This window comes from Corvus cornix, chromosome 2, assembly GCF_000738735.6.
Source record: "Corvus cornix cornix isolate S_Up_H32 chromosome 2, ASM73873v5, whole genome shotgun sequence".
Classification (NCBI taxonomy): domain Eukaryota; kingdom Metazoa; phylum Chordata; class Aves; order Passeriformes; family Corvidae; genus Corvus; species Corvus cornix.
Window position 1 is genome coordinate 152,238,201 of NC_046333.1, and position 19,462 is coordinate 152,257,662.

Genomic DNA, 19,462 nt, shown 5'->3' on the forward strand with positions numbered 1-19,462 from the left:
TTGCATAAAACAGGCAGGGAGGAGCATGTTCCAAAAAATAAATAAATAACGACACCACTCTTTGCTTTCAATATGATGCCTGAAAAAAACAAGCATGATGACTTAAAGATTCCCACAGTGAAAAAGAAGAAAATGATGAAGGTTTAATCATACACTTACAAGGCAACAAAATAGATTTCTCAAGTCTTAATATCTCTTGTGAAATTTTAAGCACTCAGACACAAATATTAGTAACAAGCTGCAGCAAGCTGAGTCGTTTCTCCTGCCCTCGCACAGGAATATGTGAGAGTCCCTCCCTTGCACTCACACACACATTTGCTGTTTCCATCACTTTTCTATTTGCAAAAATACCCAAATGAAACTATGAGCATTGAACACGTTACGGTTTAACACGTTCCTCGCCTGATGGAGGTCTCGCTGTCCTGGAGCTCAGCAACCTCTCTGTCCAGCTGCATTGCAACATCTGGAAGCACAAGCACAACTTCCCCACAGGCTGACCAGCAATGGAACTCCTGGCCACAGCCTCAGCATGGAGAGACAACACTCAGACCAACTGCTCTCCCAGTTACCAGCTGGAATGGGGAGCGGGGAAAACGGGGGAGAGATCACCCCACCAAAAAAAACTCAAGACCTACTTTCTTCTCCCTCAGAATGCCCTTTTATCATGTCTTCACACCACAGGCGAGGAACTGGTTCCATAAGAAAACCCCATCATTTTAGTTTCTAAGGAATTTTTTTTTTTTAAATGAGGGTGGAGAAACATTGGCACAGGTTGCCCAGAGAAGCTGTGGCTGCTCCATCCCTGGAAATGTTCAAGGCCAGGACGGGGCTTGGAGCAACCTGGGCTAGTGGAGGTGTCCCTGCCCATGACAGGGGAATTGGAATCGGATGATCTTTAAGATCCCTCCCAACCCAAGCTATTCTATGATTCTATGACCCCATCTGGCCCCAAAGACTTGTGCTGGCCTAGGTGGCACAGCAGGTCACTAACCATTTCCCCTTGGATTATGGGGACTTCATTGTCCCTGTCCCTCCAGCTGTGGGAGTCATCCCACCACGTTTCCCTCACAACAACTGTGCCATATTTTTCCAGCTGCAGAGTGGCTTCCAGCTTCTCCTGTCTGTCGCCCATGCCGTGGGCACTGGTGCAGATGCACTTCAGCTGGGCTATTGTTCCCACCACCTTTTTTGGGGAAGAAGCCCTAATTCCTACCTGGCCATTCTCAGGCACTTCCACGGTTTCTAACACATCAGTAATCGTGGTGCCTTTGCTGCTGCAAGGATCTCCTGCTGCAGGTTCAGAGGCAGGTGTTAATCAAATGGATCTTCCCTGTTCTCCCTCATCATTCCCTGCAACTGGAATGGTAGTGGAGAACACTACTTGTGTTCCTGGTCCCTTAACCAATCAACCTCACACCAAAATACAAAAGAACTGAGAGGAGAGAGAAATCATTGCTCTACACAATTGAAATAGGAGCAAAATATCTTGCAATAATAAAATACATTTTGAAAAAACACACGAAAAAGAAAACCAAACACCCAAGAAATGAAAACAAAAGCTAAGAGGTGAATAATTCATCTAGGCAATGTGCAGTGCCCAGTATTCTACCTGAATTGCTTACATTGAAGGTTCATGGTTTAATCAGAACTGCTGGAACAAGAAAAACCAGAGTCATAAGTACAACATTTATCTTGAGTAAACGAAATAGGTTTCTGGGTAAGGCATTTTCATCTAAAATAGGAAAAAAAATAGGTTGCAGTTTGTGAAGTGACCAGCAAGGGGAGTTGGTGCCCAGAGCTTTGAGGGAACCATGCAGATGCAGTTTTGGGTGGAGAAAACTCAAATAAACAATTCTGGGGTACTGACATTGATAAAACATTGAAGACTGCCACAGGATCCTGGAGGATGATGGACAGAGAGCAGAAAATGCACTGAAAAGAGAGAGGGCTTGAGAGATACTAGAGTACAAAAATAATCATGTTTTGCTTGGAAATTGGAATTTCTGTCCCTGCAAGACTTAATGGAGAGCATGTAATGAAGAACTCTTAGAGGAAAAAGGCAAAGGACAAATGAGATCAAGTCAAGATGGAGCTTAGGATAAGAAAATAAGGGTTAATCTCAATGTACTTTTGCGTACAATATTCTGACAGTAACACAAAAAGACTTTGGCCAGTTCCTCTGGTGGCCTTGAGGAGACATCCAGGAGGGTACCAGATGTCTGGGAGAAGATGTCAGAGGACTAGGGCCAATCAGGCACCTTATCACTGAGCCCCAGAACCAGAAACAAACAGGGGAAAAAGCCATAAATAAAGACTATTAAAAAAAACCTTGCAAGGAGTGGGATTTAATAATATTATACAGCATTTAAAGCAAAATGCCAGCAGTAGGAACTCATTAGGCTCTGTATGGGGAACAGCAGCAAAATCACTGCTGCAGCTCCAGCCATGCTGGGCTCGTCAACAGAAACGGGGCCACCCCGGGCTCCAGGGCCACGGGGAGGGGCACTCAGAGCTTTCATTCCTCTGCCCCATTAATCTCATTAACCTTGTATTTACTCTGTTGTTGGTAATTACTCAGAACGTTAATAGGCACAATTTATGCATATTATTTACTGAACGTTACAAATCTCTTTAGCTCTGTGTACGAATCGGGGCTGGAGGATGCCAATGCTCCAAGTGCTACGGAAAACGGAGGTAGAGAAATTAAAAATATTTAAAAATTTAGAGAACATTTTTAGGACTCGTTTCAAATTTCTTCAATAGCTTCAACTTCTTCTTGCAAGATAGCTGATCAATTCAGATAAATATATAAAACCTATCCATTTTACTAATTCCATAATAGCATTCTAACAAGAAAAAAACAGACACTAAACCAAAAACACCCAAGAAAAGACTTATTTCCTCCTATTAAGCTGGAGTCCATAAAGCAACTATTCCAGCCATGATACAAATTACCGTTAACGATATTCCAGGTGGGAAAAACAGATGCAGTTTAAGAAAACTGTTATTGCTTTTAAAGAACTCCATAGGTTTCCCAGACACAGTCTGTTACACCTTGAAAAATGGAACTTTCACTGACCATCTGTTCCTAGCAAAGAACTCCCAGCAACTCTGGCTTTGGCCAGAAAGCCCAACTCAAAGTCAACGTACCATGAGCAGGGGACATCCCAGAGCTTAATGACCAGCCAAGATCAGATGTCAGGGGGAGAATTTGGATGGAGATCACCCAATATTAACCAGTTAAAACAAGGAAACCACTGCAAGAGCAGAAGATGGCATCCAGAGGTGAACATCTGCAAGAACGAAGCCCACAACATTCCTACACCCCCACTCCAGAGCCTGCATCTACAACATGTGTCACCTCCGATGAGCTGAAAGGATATGGAGAAAACTAACCAAAATCAAAGACAAAAACAAACTGAAATGAGAAGGATTATCAAGGAAAGAAAACAGCAAAAATTACCTCACCCACAATTTTATTCCGCTGTGTTGTGGAGCCGCTTGTTGGGAACTTAGTAGCAATAACCCAGTGGACCCAAGGCCCAGCTCAGCAGTATTGTTCCTGTTCAGATAAAAGAAAAAAAAAACAAATCAGATGTGAAAAGCACAAACAGGCTTTTATCTGCTCTGTTTCCCTCAGTCTGAAGCTCAGGGATTCCCAAGACTGAGGTTTTAGCCATATCTTTAGATTCAACTGGGAGTTTTCACACCCTGTGAATTTGTTAAACATATCCATCTATTAGGCAAGCTTTGCTTTTGGCCTACACAATGTGTGTTGACAATGGAACATACACACAAAAAAGGAAACAAAAGAACACTTAGTCCCTTTAATTTCAGGGTGCAAACATTAGGGGATGCCTAGTGAAGCACAGCAAGTAATTTTCATTTTCTGCAGTTTGTGATTTCACATCATTGTCATTTCCCCTGCTTAGTGATGTCCTATTTTATAGTCAGTATCAGCCAGTTAAACTGGATCTGGTTTTAGTACATTTTTACTACATTTTTACTACATCTCCTGCAAAAAGAAAGCCCGTGCAACTAAAGAGATTACTGAGAGAGAACCACACAACTGAGACAACCAAGTGGACCCAGCACTGGACTTTTGAATAATTTCAGGGATGGTGATTCCACCACTTTCCCAGGCACTCTGTTCCAATGCTTCACCACCCTTTCAGTGAGGAAATTTTTCTTATATCCAATCCAAACCTCTCCTGATGCAACTTCAGGCCACTTCATCTCATCAGGAACAGCCATCCATAAGGATTCAATGACTCAGACAACTCTGGAGACTGTAATGACATCATAAACTAATTTCCCACACACACGCTTTCACAACTGATCTCTTTTTTTTGGTCCAAATTTGGAAATTAATATTTCAGAAGGAATTTAAGACACTTTTAATGCAGTTTACTATGCTTTAATAAAAAAATAAAAGAGCAAATAAGAAAAAGAATGGTTTAGGAAACTCAGGTAGAGGCACTTACACACTGTGCAAAGTAAGGAAATAGAAATATTACACTTTTTACAGTAATTATTCCTCAAAGGAAGTGTTCTAATCAGAATGCTGATATTGTGGGCCTGTTTTAAGCAGGAGGAGCATCATCACACAAGACACAACCTTCCAGACTAACCATCAAAGCTTTCTAATCCCTCCTTATGATGGGATGGTGGAGAAAGTCAAATCACGTGGGATGACACTGGAGCTGAAGAGAGGAGCAAAGGATGCCAAAGGAGCTCGTGCCCTGAGTTTTTCTACCCTTAGAAAAACCACCCAATTACCCTTTCCTCCTCTTTGATTACACAATCGACTTCAACACCCTCAAAAGCCAACAGCAGAAGACCCAAAACATGGGCAAAAGTAATGATTAAGAGCCTTTAAGCACAGTTCCCAGAACCAGCTTTCAAAGGCAGGGTAAATAAGTAAGACCTTTAAATTTTAAGATGTTGCTCAGCAACACCTTGTCATGCCACATCACACAACACTTCTTCCTGTTATTTCTCTGTCCAAAGGTCAAAATTCCTCTTCCCAAGAGACAAGCCTTCATATAAAAGAGTGGTGAAACTTTTACATGCAACTAATTCAGGAACAATCCACATCTTTGTCCTGGAGACATTCCTGCATATGATTTATTGCAATTTAAGGTGGGGAGGGAAATGACAAATTTTGTCTCAAATCGAGGCAAATGAAAACAGAATTATTTGTCCAGCACACACAGTCCAGCTCTGAAATCTCAAGATGCTCATGGCTACTAAGGTAGGAGTTTTTATCACCCTCATGTAGCCTAGGGATAAGCATTTTTTAACTGCCTGTACAAGCAAAAAAAAAAAAAAACCAGTGGTCAGTTCAATTTTTCAGAACAAGCTAAGTCATGGCACACCCCATCCTGCCAAGTGGGGATTTGGGTCCTTAAGCAGAGAAACCTGGTGGTCCAACTTCCCAGAAATATCATTATGCCCATCTCCCAAAGCACCCAAGGCAGCCCTAGGAGGATGAAAACCAATATTGAAATGATCAAAAACACACCGCGTTGCACATGAGACTTCTTGCCCACCCATCTTCTCCTTATCTCATCCTCCCACCAGTTCCATCCTGCGAATGGATCTGTCTTCTTCTCCCATTCAGTCTTTTTCTGATGGTTTCTCCGTAGCAAGGCCTCTCCTTTGTGTCCTTCTTGCATTCTCCATACACGAATGCAAGAGGGACATGATCCTTGGTTGGCATCCACAGGGACGACTCCAGTATAGGGAGGAATTAATGACAACTCCGCCCACCTGCAGGTTTTTGGGGGTTTTTTTTAAGCCATCGTGTATGTAACTCACATGATGTGAGTGCAGGAATATCACACTAAGGCTCTGGAAAGTAAGGGCGGGTTTTCCTCGTTTCTATGGTTATAAGCAATTTTAATGACCAACCTAAATAAAAAGGCTGGAAGAGAGAGAAAGTAGGAAGGAGTGAGGTGGGTGTTTAATTTTGATTGACAAGACAGAGCAGAACTAGTTAAGATCTGTCAAGTGCTTGCTGAGGATCACAAATCCTCAGCACATTCTACAGCAGACAGAATTAGTCTAAATGCACAGCTTTACAAAAATATTTCTTATCTGCTGAGATCAGAGTTCAGCATTTCAGTTGCCCCACAGAAAGCAGCTGATGTCATAACCACCAAAGGAACCAAGGTAGGGCCAGAAAAACATTTTTATTATTTGTATTTGATTTTTAAGTATCAACATCTACAATGTCTTAATATGTCTTAATTTTTGTCTCTGGCCTATATATATATATATATATATTTATATAAAATGACAGCATTCTCAAGATTGTTAACTACCAAAACAACAATTTTAAAGGTGTTATCAAAGGCACCACTTTGGAATCACATCTGCATTACATGAAATGTTGTATAAATACAGAGCAAAGAGATAATTCCTGCAATAAAGGCTTTAAAATAGGAGATTGAACGCAGAAGGAGTTGAACACAGATTTGATGGGAAATTTCAGGAAACACAATCTGGAAAGACAAAAACACTGGCATGACAGTCAGCTGTGATATTCCCTGAAGATACACCACTAAAAAACAAACTTTGGGGAAGATGAAGAACATTCCTACAAATTAAATCACCAAGAAGGAAGAAGAATCAAGAGGTGGAGACTTGGAGCATTTCATAGTCAGGAGCAGAGTTTCATGACCTTGGAGGGAAGAATCAATACCTCAGCAAGGCACAAGGCAGCATGAGAAGACTAAACCAGCATCTTGCGTTTAAGGCCTGGGAGAAGCAGGATGTACCAAAGGACAGACACAAGGAAAATCCAAGATGTGCCTGAACCAAACTTGAAATATGTTTTTCTTGTACTCACTTGGCTCCGTTGGGATGCAAGCAGGACACAGTGATCTTCACAGGGCTACACACCCGTGAGCTTTGCTGTTTTATCAAACGACGTTTGAATTTTAAGGAGAAAAAAACTCGGCAAGAGAGGACGGGGTTACAAAAGAAGGAAGTCAGCAGCTCCTGAGATGCCTGCCAACAGGATCTGCACTTAAGGCGTGCAGTTTTGGCAGAGAACATTCTCAAAATCTGATATTTAAAAGTCTCATGGTGTTGGAACGTATAATTAAAGTAAAAGGATACAAGTGAACTAAGATCTGATCAACACAAACTTGTATCAAAGTCAAATGTGTTCCCACAAAGACTAAGCCACCTGGTTCTTCCATGCTTCATTCAAAGAGAGAAAAATTAGCTACCAACTACTTTTATTCCCACTCAAAATCATCCCTCTCCAGCTTCTAAAAGGGATGGATTTGTAACAATCTTCAAGAATTAAAAAAGCCCAAGCAAATAAAAAGACCCCAAGCAAACCCCAAAACTCACAAGTTATTTCATTTACTGCCAGTTTCCAATTCTAGAGCAACATATTTGTTGTGATATGAACTTTTCCTTCACCCATCAGTGCCCAGGCATTGATGGGTGAAGGACACAAAGAATAATGAAAACACCTACAAATTCGTTCTTGCTCCTCAAAAACTGGAATGAATGAAAGAATTCAAATCCTTCATTAAGAAAAGCCCTGAGGAAAGACTTGGGGATATAGGTGGATGGGAAGCTTGACATGATATTATAAATGGTAATGTGGCTGCCCTGTCCAAGGCCAGGCTGGACAGGGCTTGGAGCAACCTGGTCTACTGGAAGGTGTCCTTGCCCATTGCAGAGGGTCAGAACGAGATCATCTTTCAGGTCCCTTCCAACACAAACTGTTCTAATATTCTGTGAATTTACTGCTGTTTCCTTCCCAGCAGTGCCACCTTAATAACCAAGAAAATAACAAAAAAACCCAACAAAATAAGGAATTCATATGTGATCTGATTTCTTACTGCAAGGTTTCCAACAGCCAAGCTGTCCATCACCGTTGAAAAGAAAAGTCAAAGTAGCATGGAATCAGCTGGCACAAGCTCATTTATGATCAGGTAATGCCTTGAAACCTCCCAAACCAACTCTGCTGCTATCAGAGCCACCTCTTCCTTGGACAGCGCCCAGGAACTACTTGCAAATGAAACCCAACCAAATTTATTCTGCAAGCCTGGAAATTTCAGTTACAGAGGTGACGTGACATTTCGTTTCACCAATGCTAATCTAATGCCTTTTTAAAGGTGCATACGTTTCACCCTGTTGGCTTCCAACACTGAATTACCAGCTCTGCTAAGCTTCAGAATAAATGAGACTAGCGTGGCCTCCAGGCCAAATCCCTTTGCTGTAATCTTTATTCGAAGCACACCGCTCCAGAGACTTGCATGCACTGCCAAAAATCGCCTTGAGGTTTGCTCTTAAGATGGCAATTTGCATATCAACATTTTGCTGCAGAGCTTACCCAATGTCCCCGCTATTATTTTAATACTGGGCTGTGGGCGGCCCCCTGAGCAGCTCACAGAAGTGCAGGCTAAAAATATTCCAGCCTTCCCCACCGGCTCCACACATGACCACAGCGAGCGCCGGCTTGGATGCAAAACCGGCAGTGATGGCATCCACCCGCCTCTCCAGGAGAACACGCAGGCTCCAAGGTGCTCAAAGAAACATGGCAAGAAGGAGAAAAGTAGCTCTGCATGGATGGAGGAAAAATGCACATGCGCCGGAGGAGGAAGAGCGCAGAAAGAGCCGGTTTTACGAGGGAAGCTGGAGAAGTTTATCCGTGTGCAAGACATTATTGGGAAAACACATTAAGAGGTAATAAAGCAGGTGAGGGAGGCACCACCTGGGATATGAATTTAAGATGATGCTGAACAGAGGAAGGGAAAGAATTCTCAAGCACAGAACAGGAGCGATGCCGGGCGGACGTGAGCACAGCCTGATTCATGCCCCAGAAGGGAGATCCTGATCCCGCTGGCAGCACCATGTTGATGACAGCGCACGAAAAAACATGGATTGCAGGTTTTTCTCCTTGCTCTCCTCCCCCTCACCCAGTAAACCCCAGGCTCAGAGGTTGTAATTATTTCTGGCAAGGTGTAAACAGGTCTGGGAAATGAAACGGAAAACCGGAGCTATTTATGAGATGCCACGCAGGGAGTCGGCATTGGAGCCCAGCTACCAAATCAGCGAGTGCAAGGTCACCCTGGTCTGCTCAGGAAAGCGACTTTGCAAAGTGGTTTGCAGCCAGCCAGGCAAAATAACCAGGCTCAGTCTGCCCAGGATGGTGAGTTAATGGAAACAGAGGGTAGAGAACCACCAGAAGACATTGCTTCAGCCAACGACAAGGGTTTTATCATGATGTTGGTAGGCTTTGAGATAATGTCCATCGAGATGACATCCACTCATGATAACCATCTGCTCCTCTGGGGCGTGAGAAAGGAGCAAGGAGGACATCAAGTGCATAAATCTCCCTACACCAAAGTCATTGCAGAGGGAAGCAGCCAAAGGACTCATCTGCCTGGAACTGTTCCAGGCCAGATTGGATGGAGTTTGGTCGAGTGGAAGGTGTCCCTGCCCATGGCAGGGAGATTGGAACAAGATGGTCTTGAAGGTCCCTTCCAACCCAAACCCTTCTATGATCTGCATGTAAATGACCAATGGAGACCACTCATCCCTTACCCTGCAGGCCACCACTTTCTTCCAAGGAATTGGATTATTGCCCCAACCCAGGAAGAACCACAAATTTTGAAAATCAATTTCCTTTCTGCTGTGAAGAAAAGAAGGAAAGGCCAAGTCCTCCCAGCAGAAGGATCTAGGATCTTACAGTCCAATGGGACTGAAGGAGCCAGCAGCATTTCAAGCCCACAAAGCAGCCACTCAAGGAAAACTCAAAAACTCTTTTTGGTCCCACCAGGAAGCAAAGGAAAAGAGATGATCAAATTCAGGAAGTACAGGCAGTGAGGCAGTGAGTGCCCCTGGGGACAGCAGGACCTCCAGACTATTTTCTGCACACACTCTTTATATTCTGTGCTCAAATGCCTCATAAACAGGACTAGGATGCACGACCCTGTTTCTAAGTATGAGATTATACTTAAATTCTAATTAATTTTAAAAAGGATGGCAAGCACAGCACAGTAGGAAAGGAACTGGCCAAAGAGAAAAGAGCAAGCCTGAAGACCTCAGAGCCTGTGGGACATCTGCATATATGAAAGGAAACAAAGGAACATGTGAATAATGTGCAAAAATAGAAAATAGAAACAGAAAAATGAAAATAAAAAAGCAGACCTTGATTTCCATGCACAGGGAAGAGGATCTTGACAATTAATTTGCCAGTATTGTCATAATGGGGAAAAAACAAACCCCAACCAACCAGAATTCCAGTCTCGTGATTGCCCTATGTTTGGGACAAAGGAGACGAAACCAGAGAAGTTGTGGATGTACCATCCCTGTAAGTGTTCAAGGCTGGGTTGGATGGGGTTTGGAGCAACCTGGGACAGTGGAAGGTGTCCTTACCCGTGGCAGGGGGTTGGAAGTAGGTCCCTTCCAACCCAAAGCATTCTAGAATCCTAGGAAACCCATCTGATTCAGCTCTGAAGATGATCAACAGGAAAATATCTGCAGTGAGATTCTCAGTTTGCTTTTCCAAATTCAAAGGTGCCCTGTTTTACACAAATATTGCAATCCTGTTTTCACCACTTGCTAAGACGCCTCTCCAAGGGGCTGGTTTGGGCACTTGGCTAGGACAGAACCCATTACATTTTTAGAAAAACCACCCATAGCTACGAAACCTCCCTGTGGTGCATGATCAAAACTTAGGAGGGCTTTGGAAAGCACACAGTTGTTCTCTAAAATAGAAGTGTCAAAAACTTTGGACAGCATTTCTCAGGCTTCCACACCCACATTTTGCCACCTATTTCCATCTTAGAGCACTTGCTGTTCATGGAAGCTGAAGGTCCTTGACACTGAGAAATCAAGCCTCTAACATGCAGTGGCTTCAACACAATTTAAGCACCACTACTTCCATTATTTTAGATTTTTTTACCGTATTTATCATTAGTAAAAGTAGATTTAGTAAAATGACTTTTCACCATCACCACAGTTCTGGACAGCTTTAAAATCTGCATGGGATAGTCTGTAAGAGGATGGGGAGCATCAGGAGGTTGGACAAACTTCCCTGATCACAGCTGTGAGTATTCACCATGGCCTCACCCTGCCCACATCAATCCCACAGCACCTTTGGCAGAGAAAAAACTAAAACTTTCAATTCTTTAAAACAAAGGCCAAAAAAACAGAACATAAAAGCAAACAAAACCACATCCAGTATTATTATATATATGTGAATTTTATATATAGCATCTTATGCACTGTATTACAGAAACTACTTGTTAATTTAATAATAGACATATATTTGTAAGCTTAATTTTTCATGTTTTTTCACTGAGCATCCACAACCTGCAGCAGAGTATTTGATGGGACTGATATTAGGGTCATCCCAGCAATGACAGGCACTCGGGTAAGGGAGCAGCTGGGGATTATCAGACACACAACAGAACACATCAAAACATTTGGGGAAGGTAAATTACATCTCAAGCTATCTAACACTATGTCTAAACTTGTATAAATCAGGTATTTTAGAAATTAGGAGGTTCTCAGGAGAGTCTAGAAAGCGAATAGTGTCACAAGAGATCACAAATCAATTGGTTTTGTTTGTGAAAAGCTGTATTAAGTTTTAGCTCTTGATTCACTTTGCACAAAGGAAAATCTGAAGATCTGCAGGTTCCAACAAGAAAATCTGTCATGTACAGGGTTACAGGAAACAAGGTGCTACCCAGTGAGCCAGCACTGCACCTGCAGCCTCATCGACCTCCCCCATCTCCAAACAGATGCACAGCAGCATTTTTATCTCCAAAATTAGAAGAACTTGGAGCATGGTGAACATCTCCATGCTGGGACCCGGGATGCTGCAAAGCATTTGTTAATAATTCAGCTACAATCTAATTGCAACTACCTCCAGTGAGCTGCAACCACTGCTCCCTCTGATCCTGAACACTTCCCATCCCTGGAGTGTCCACAGCCAGGCTGGATGGAGCTCTGAGCAACCTGGTCTGGTGGAAGGTGTCTCTGCCCATGGCAAGGGGTTGGAATGAGATGATCCTGAAGGTACCTTCCAAACCAAACCATTCTACGATTCAATGAATCTAAAATTGAAGTGACTATTCCACAACTTGTAGACCCAGTGAGACATCATCCAAATCTTCCCCAAACAGCCCATGAGGATTTTTCTCCCCTAAGTCACCCCAAAATTGGGCTACACAAACTGGACAGGCATCACCATTGCATGAGGACTGTGATCACAGTCATGAGATGTCACAGGTTGGTAAATCATGGAATCACAGAATGGTTTGGGTTGGAAGGGACCTTAAAAATAATCTCATTCGAAACCCCTGCCATGGGCAGGAACACCTTCCACTAGACCAGGTTGCTCAGGTCCTTCAGCTTAAAGCCATTCCCCCTTGTCCTATCACAAATAAATAAGGGAACTTCGAAGTGGGGGAAGAAAGATGAGAAACAGCATTCCTGGCTGTGTATGGGATTTTGTACAAAGCAGCCATTAATAGCAAGTTTGGGAGTTCCCTCATACCATATTTGAGTCTCTGGCATCTCAGACAGCCAAGAAATGGGTTAATCCAAAAATTTGGGTTGTAACACCTCCAAATCTGCCTGGTTTTTCACATGTAGAAAAATAAAGGAGGCACCTCCCTCCTCCACGCAGAAGCATCACAAGAAGATTCATTATAAATGGAAAAAAAAAGGCAACAGGTTTCAGCAATGAGTGTGATCAAAGTCTCTTGTGGAAGAAGAAAATGTTTTATTTTACAGAAATAAGAACTATGGCAACAGCTCTGGAATAAAATCCTACAGCACGGCTGTCTCCTGCACTCCTTTACTCCATGCACCAGATGATGGAGGGGTCCTACAAGGGGAAAAAAAAATACATGGCCAAGTTATTCAAGACTAGAATGACAATAAATGTATGCAGAGAGGAGAAGGAGGACAAATAAAGTCCTCTATAACCTCAAAAAATCATATTTTTGCAATGCCTGGCTTTGCAGCAGAGGGGACAGGAGAGCAAGAACAAAACAAATGCCACACAGTGAAGAGCATCAAACATTTTGCACTTATTTTCTGCTTTTATTTAGGGAAGAGATGACAGAGAGAGTGAAGAAATCACCACCTAACCCAACATGAGTATTTACTTCCAAAAAAAAAAAGGAATTTTACAAAAAACAAAAAAATACTAAGTATAGGTATTGCAGCCGAGTTTGACTTCATTAAAGGAGAAGCTGGAAAATATTGTCCAGATTATTCTTGCAGTATCCCAGCAGATGAACTGCCAAGACACCTAAACTGCCCTTGGGAGAGCTTTTCCCAACAGCTCTGCACCCCGTCAAAAAAACCAAAACATCCAAAAACACCTGCTGATACACCATTTCTTCTTATTTTTTATACCAATCTTCAGGACATATTTAAAAAGCAACTGATGACCAGTGCAATCTCTATTTTTCTAATGGACACACAAAATGGACATAAAAAAATAAGATAATCCATCCTGCCCCTTTTTTATTTTAGTTAAATGCTATTTTTTCCATCATCAGAAACACTGCAGAGATGTGCCCATGCACTGCAACAAAGAGATGGCACCTGCCTACTGAATTTCCTGACTAGTGACACTTCGAAGAAAAAGAGTTTTAAATAGAAACCTCCCTGCAAGTGTTAAATCAGATTAATTTAACTCTTGCGTTATTTTAATCTTAGACGCCACCATTTGCAAGGCAAGCAGGAAAAAAAATAGGGAGTAGGAGTCTTATCTTGACCATATTCTTTGGGAAATACAGTGTATTATTAAAAACCACAAAGAACCTTTCTGACAGCAAAATATACACTTCTGGCTCTTTGGCAGTAGAAAAAGAGCACAAATATTTCATGAAGCTTTCTGGGCACTCAACATCAAATGATGGGCAGAGCTTCCCTCCAGCTTTGCAGTGCCCAATGACACTGCCAAAAACACCAACGCAAGTTTGGGGCCACATTTTGGATTTGCACATTGCAAAAAGTGTTCTGCAAAACACAATGCACTTTGAAAGGTTGGTGATGCTGCTGAGGAAGAAGTTTTGCAGCATTTTCCCCGCAAGCATCATCATGGAGCCACACCCTGCTACTTCAGCTGTGACTTAGGCTCATGCTTAAATAGCTGTATTAAATTCAGACTGAGTAGATCATGTCATGGGAAAGCACACACATTCTAATGGTCAGGAATCATGGAATGGCTTGGGCTGGAAGAGACCTTAAAGATCATCCAGTGTCATCCATAGGCAGGGACACCTTCCACTGTCCCAGGTTGCTCCATGGCCGGTCCAAACTGGGCTTGAACACTTCCAGGGATAGGACAGCCACAGCTTTTCTGGGCAACCTGTGCCAGGGCCTCCCCAGCCTCACAGCAAGGAAGTTCTTTCCAATATTGAATCTAAACCTGCTCTCTGTCAGTGGGAAGCCATTCCCCCTGTTGTATTCACTCCAGGCCCTTGTCCAAAGTCCCTCTCCAGCTCTCTTGGAGCCCCTTTAGGCACTGGAAGAGGCTTTATGCTCTCTCTGGAGGCTGAACATCCCAGCTCTCCCAGCCCCCAGCCTGGCTGCAGAGCAGAGGGGCTCCATCCCTCTAATCACCTTGGTGGCCTCCTCTTGTCTTGCTCCAAGAGCTCCATGTCCTTCCTATGCTGGGACCCCAAACCTGGATGCAGTTCTACACGTGGGTCTCAGCAGAGTGGAGCAGAGGGGCAGAATCCCCCCTCAGCTGCTGCCCACCCTGCTTTGGATGCAGCCCAGGACACATTTGGATTTCTGGGCTCCAAATGCACATGGGTCATGTCCAGCCTCTCATCCACCAGCACCCCCAGGCCTGTCTGCCCAGGACTGCCTTCAATCTGTTCATCCCCCAGCCTGGACACCAGAGGTTGAACACATGACCAACCATGCCCTGGGTGGAAAAACCCAGTCACCCATCATCCATCCATCCATCCATCCTCACTGGGATCAAACCTGGACACACTCATCCTTTCCAGTGAAAGCAGCCTTTGCCCTGACAATGACGACTCCACCCCTACATAAAACAGTCAGAGGCGCCTCCTGCCCCCCCAAAACCCTCAGGTGTCACAGATTTCCAGTCCCCTGAAGCACCAGCAACCCTGGGAAGGTCCATAAAAACCCAAGTGAGAGCCACCCAGCTCACCCGACTGCACAAAGTAGGTGAACTGCAGGAAGGAGGATAATAAAGATGGGAAAAGTAAATTAAAAATTTTCAACAGTTCATTCCACTTTCATCGAGCAGAACGTGTTTATGGTACAAGGAGGGAATCAAAAGTATTATTTTTATCTTGATATTATTTACCCTTTCACACTTTCTATTTAAATATTCCTGAAATCCCAGAAGAACCAACAATTCAAAATACCATTTCATATATATATTTATAAGGAAAGAGAAGCACAGACTCATTCATTCTCAGCTTCCGTCTTTTTTTTTCTTTTCAATTAGATTTTAAGTGCTTTAATCTCAATGTGCAAATTTATTAAGACACAGAATACTTATTTCTCCTCCACTCCCAGTAAAGATTCTCCAGACCCAGAGCAAGCATCTTGCTTGCTGGGAAGCCTGGTCACACCAGAGGGTTGCATGATGAGGAGTAAACGATAAGAGGTTTAAAATATTTAAAATAAATAAATAAATAAAGAGAGTTGTGAGAAAATGAATGAGGTTGCTTGCACAAGACAGGATGGGAATAGAATATTGCAATATTGAAATCTCTGTTCTATCAGTCTCTTTAGCCAATCTCAAATAAATAACTTAGAGAATCACAAAACACTTTGGGTTGGAAGGGATCTTAAAGATCATCCAGTTCCAACCCCTTGCCATGGGCAGGGACACCTCCCACTAGCCCAGGTTGCTCCAAGCCCCATCCAACCTGGCCTTGAACATTTTCAGGGATGAGGCAGCCACAGCTTCTCTGGGCAACCTGTGCCAGGGCCTCCTCACCCTCACAGTAAAGTCTTGCTTTAGACACGATAGCAGGGGGAAACAGGGATGGAATCTGAATCAGAAGCCTGGACCAAGCAGGACATGTGGCTGCACTGATCAGCCTCTCCCATGTCCATCAAAGCTGCATCAGTGGTCGGGCTAATTTTTAATTGCATTAATAAACAAAAGCAAACCAGCAAGGTGGGAGGCCTTGGAGAATGCAAGAACGGTGATTTGTTGCTTGGATGACCACTGGAAAGTGGGAATCAGCACATTTAACACTCCAGAAAAAGTCCAGAGACCAACCTGAGGATGAGATGAGATGAGAGGGAAAAGGATGTTGCAGCTGGTGAAGATGGTGGAGCAGGAAGGCAACAAGGGGTCAGACAGCAATGCCCTGACACATCAGGAATTTTAAAACCTGAATTTGCACCAACATAATGAAGAGGGATTTTCCAGAAGAGCACAGGACAAGGGGATAGGACAAGAGGGAAATGGCATTAAGCTAAATGAGGGTAGATTTAGATTGGATTTTAGGAAGAAATTCTTTACTGAGTGGTGAGGCCCTGGCACAGGTTGCCCAGAGAAGCTGGGCCCAGCGCTGGAAGTGTCCAAGGCCAGCTTGAACAGGGCTTGGAGCAACCTGGGATAGTGGAAGGTGTCCATGGCAGGGGCGTGGGACTGGATGATCTTGAAGGTCTGTTCCAACCCAAACCATTCAATGATTCTATGATTAACACTCCAGAAAACATCCAGAGTCCATCTGGAGATAAGATGGAAAAGGGCATCACAGCTGGAGAAGACAGTGGAGCAGGAGAGCATCAAGGGGTCAGACAGCAGCTGGCCTGAGTCAGTGGTGATTTAAAGACCAGAAGCACCTGCAGGGACACCTGGACCACAGCAGAGCCCAGCAGGGCAGGATGGGGCCCTGTATGTTGACAGCCCCACTGCAAAGGCAAAAACCAGCCTGGAAAAAGGGATAAATGCTTGAAAAAGTATAAACCTTATTGCTAAACAAAAAAAGGAGAGGGTGGGGGAAAGCCCTCATATTTTAATCAATCCTTCCCACTCCACAGCACACAGCTAGTAAAAATTTAGGATTCAGTCTGCTGAATCTTAAATCCTTTGTGCAGAATGAAGCACAAAGCAAAACTTGAGGCCGCCACCCCACGCAAGGGTTTGCAAACAAACATTTCCTTGTTCCTGCAGCACTCCCAGAGACAAGGATGCACCTCAAGCTCCAAAATGTCACAGAAAACTTCAAATGCAAGCAAGCAGAGGGTTCTGCAGGGCATATTCAGTGTGCTGGTGGCAGAATGAAACGTGCTTTTAGCTTTCCAAACCCTCTGCTTTTTGATATGCACACAAAGACACCGAGCAGTTCCATGGGAACACGAGGTTTCCCCAGCAAAGTCCACTCCGGCACCAGATGCCCGAGGTTAATTGTACCCCACAGCTCAGGGGAGCTTTTATTAAAAGCTTCAAACCACAAACACTTTTCAAAGTACAAAAGCAACCAAAAAAAAAGTTTCTGCAGTCAGCCGAGGACCACTGCAGAAAGAGGTGCTTTGTACATTTAAAAGAGGTTTTATTTCCTCTCCTTGTACTTCCAAATGCATCCCATTGCCTCAAGCTCCCTGAATGAGCCTGGAAGGTGTAAAAAATAATAAATAAACAACATCATGGCCTCTGTGAGTTAAAACTGAGCCAAAACCTGGCAGGTAACAACCCAGGAGCAATTCCCAATATTGTCATTGTGCTGGAAATTGATAAATCAGGGTTTCTTCATGAGCAGCTGTGGGACAGTGGCAAACTGGGTGCAGGGACATCCCATCCTCACCCAGTCACCGGTGACATGGGACACAGGTGTGGTTCACAGCTCGTGCGTCCCTCCCTGCTCCCAGCCCTGGGCAAGGCCAGCCCTGTCACTCACTACACACATGCCATGCTGTGCAACAGCAGCCACAGTCCCCAAGTTCCACCCACAGTCGCTGTGCCAGCCCTGTCCCTATGTCACACACCCCCCCCAGCCCAGCTCTGTCCCCATATTACACACTGCCCCCTGTGCCACGGCAGTCCTGTCCCCACGTCACATCCCCCTGTGCTAGCCCTGTCCCCATGTCACACACATACCCCCGGTGACAGTCCAGCCCTGCCTCCTGGTCACACACACACACCCCTGTACCAGGCCAGCCCTGTCCCTGTGTCACACACACACACACACATACCCCCGGTGACAGTCCAGCCCTGTCCCTGTGTCACACACACACCCCTGTACCAGGCCAGCCCTGTCCCTGTGTCACACACACACACACACCCCTGTGCCAGGCCAGCCCTGTCCCTGTGTCACACACACACCCCTGTGCCAGGCCAGCCCTGTCCCTGTGTCACACACACCCCTGTGCCAGGCCAGCCCTGTCCCTGTGTCACACACACACACACAACCCTGTGTCACACACACACCCCTGTACCAGGCCAGCTCTGTCCCCAAATCTCACACACACACACCTGTCCCCGTGTCACACACACCCAGGCCAGCCTGTCCCCATGTCACACACGCGCAGAGTGCCAGGTCAGCCCTATCCTCGTGTTACACACTCACCCCACCCAAGTTGTGCCAGGTCAACCCTGTCCTTATGTCGCACACCCATACACAGTGCCAGGCCATCCCTGTCCCCATGGCACACACACACACAGCTGTCCCCATGGCACACACACACACAGCTGTCCCCGTGTCACACACACCCAGTGCCGGCCCTGTCCCCCGCGTTCCCAGGCCGTGTCACCGCCGGCTCCCCAGGGCAGCACCGCCGCGCGCCGCTCACCTGCCGCCGCGCGCCCGTCACCGCCGGCACCCAAACATCACGTGACGACCGCAGCCCCGCCCACCACGACCACGTGCTCCTCCCTCCTCCCCCATCGTTGTAGTCCTCATCCCGCAGGTGTCGCCGGCCGCGCGCCCATCTTTGGACTACAACTCCCAGAGTACACCGCGAGGCGGCGTCCCAGCCCCTTTACCCGGCTACCAATCGGCGGAGGGGAGGGCTCGAGGGGGCCCCGCCCACTCTCCTCAGCACCTCCCTGCTCAGGGCGCGGCCCGGGGCCGCCCCTCAGGAGCCGCTGCCCGCCTTCCGCCGCTGCCGGGGGTGTTCTCGGTCCCGCGCTCTCGTCTTCCTCACTGCCCTCCTCACTTTCCCCCTCCTCGGGGGGAACCCCAGGAACGGCTGAGGGAGCTGCAGGTGTTTATTCTGTAGAAAGGAATCTCAGGGGGCACCGCGTCACTGTACAACTCCCTGACAGGAGGGTGTAGCCAGGCGGGGGTTGGTCTCTTTCCCCGAATAGCAAGAGATAGCGTAAAAGGAAACGACCTCAAGTTGCACCAGAGGAGATTGAAGTTGGATATCAGAAAAAATTCTTCACTGAAAGGATGGTCAAGCGTTGTAAAGGGCAAGCAGTGGGTTCACCATCCCTGGAAATGCCCATTAAAGTGTAGATGTG

The 19,462-nt window shown here is 45.2% G+C and overlaps 1 protein-coding gene across 5 annotated transcripts in view; it reads right to left on the bottom strand.

Annotated features, from left to right (window-relative positions):
• Nucleotides 1-18,873, bottom strand: part of TSNARE1 (t-SNARE domain containing 1) — a 461,757-nt gene extending 442,884 nt beyond the window's left edge. For 2 of the 5 annotated variants that reach the window (XM_039549499.1, XM_039549497.1), the window contains exons 1-2: nt 18,790-18,873; nt 3,469-3,562 (exon numbers count right to left, since the gene is read on the bottom strand). The gene's annotated coding sequence lies outside the window, so the exon portion shown is untranslated. The other 3 variants (XM_039549498.1, XM_019289341.3, XM_010404694.4) reach the window with 3 other exon arrangements.
• Nucleotides 18,874-19,462: the final 589 nt, after the last annotated feature.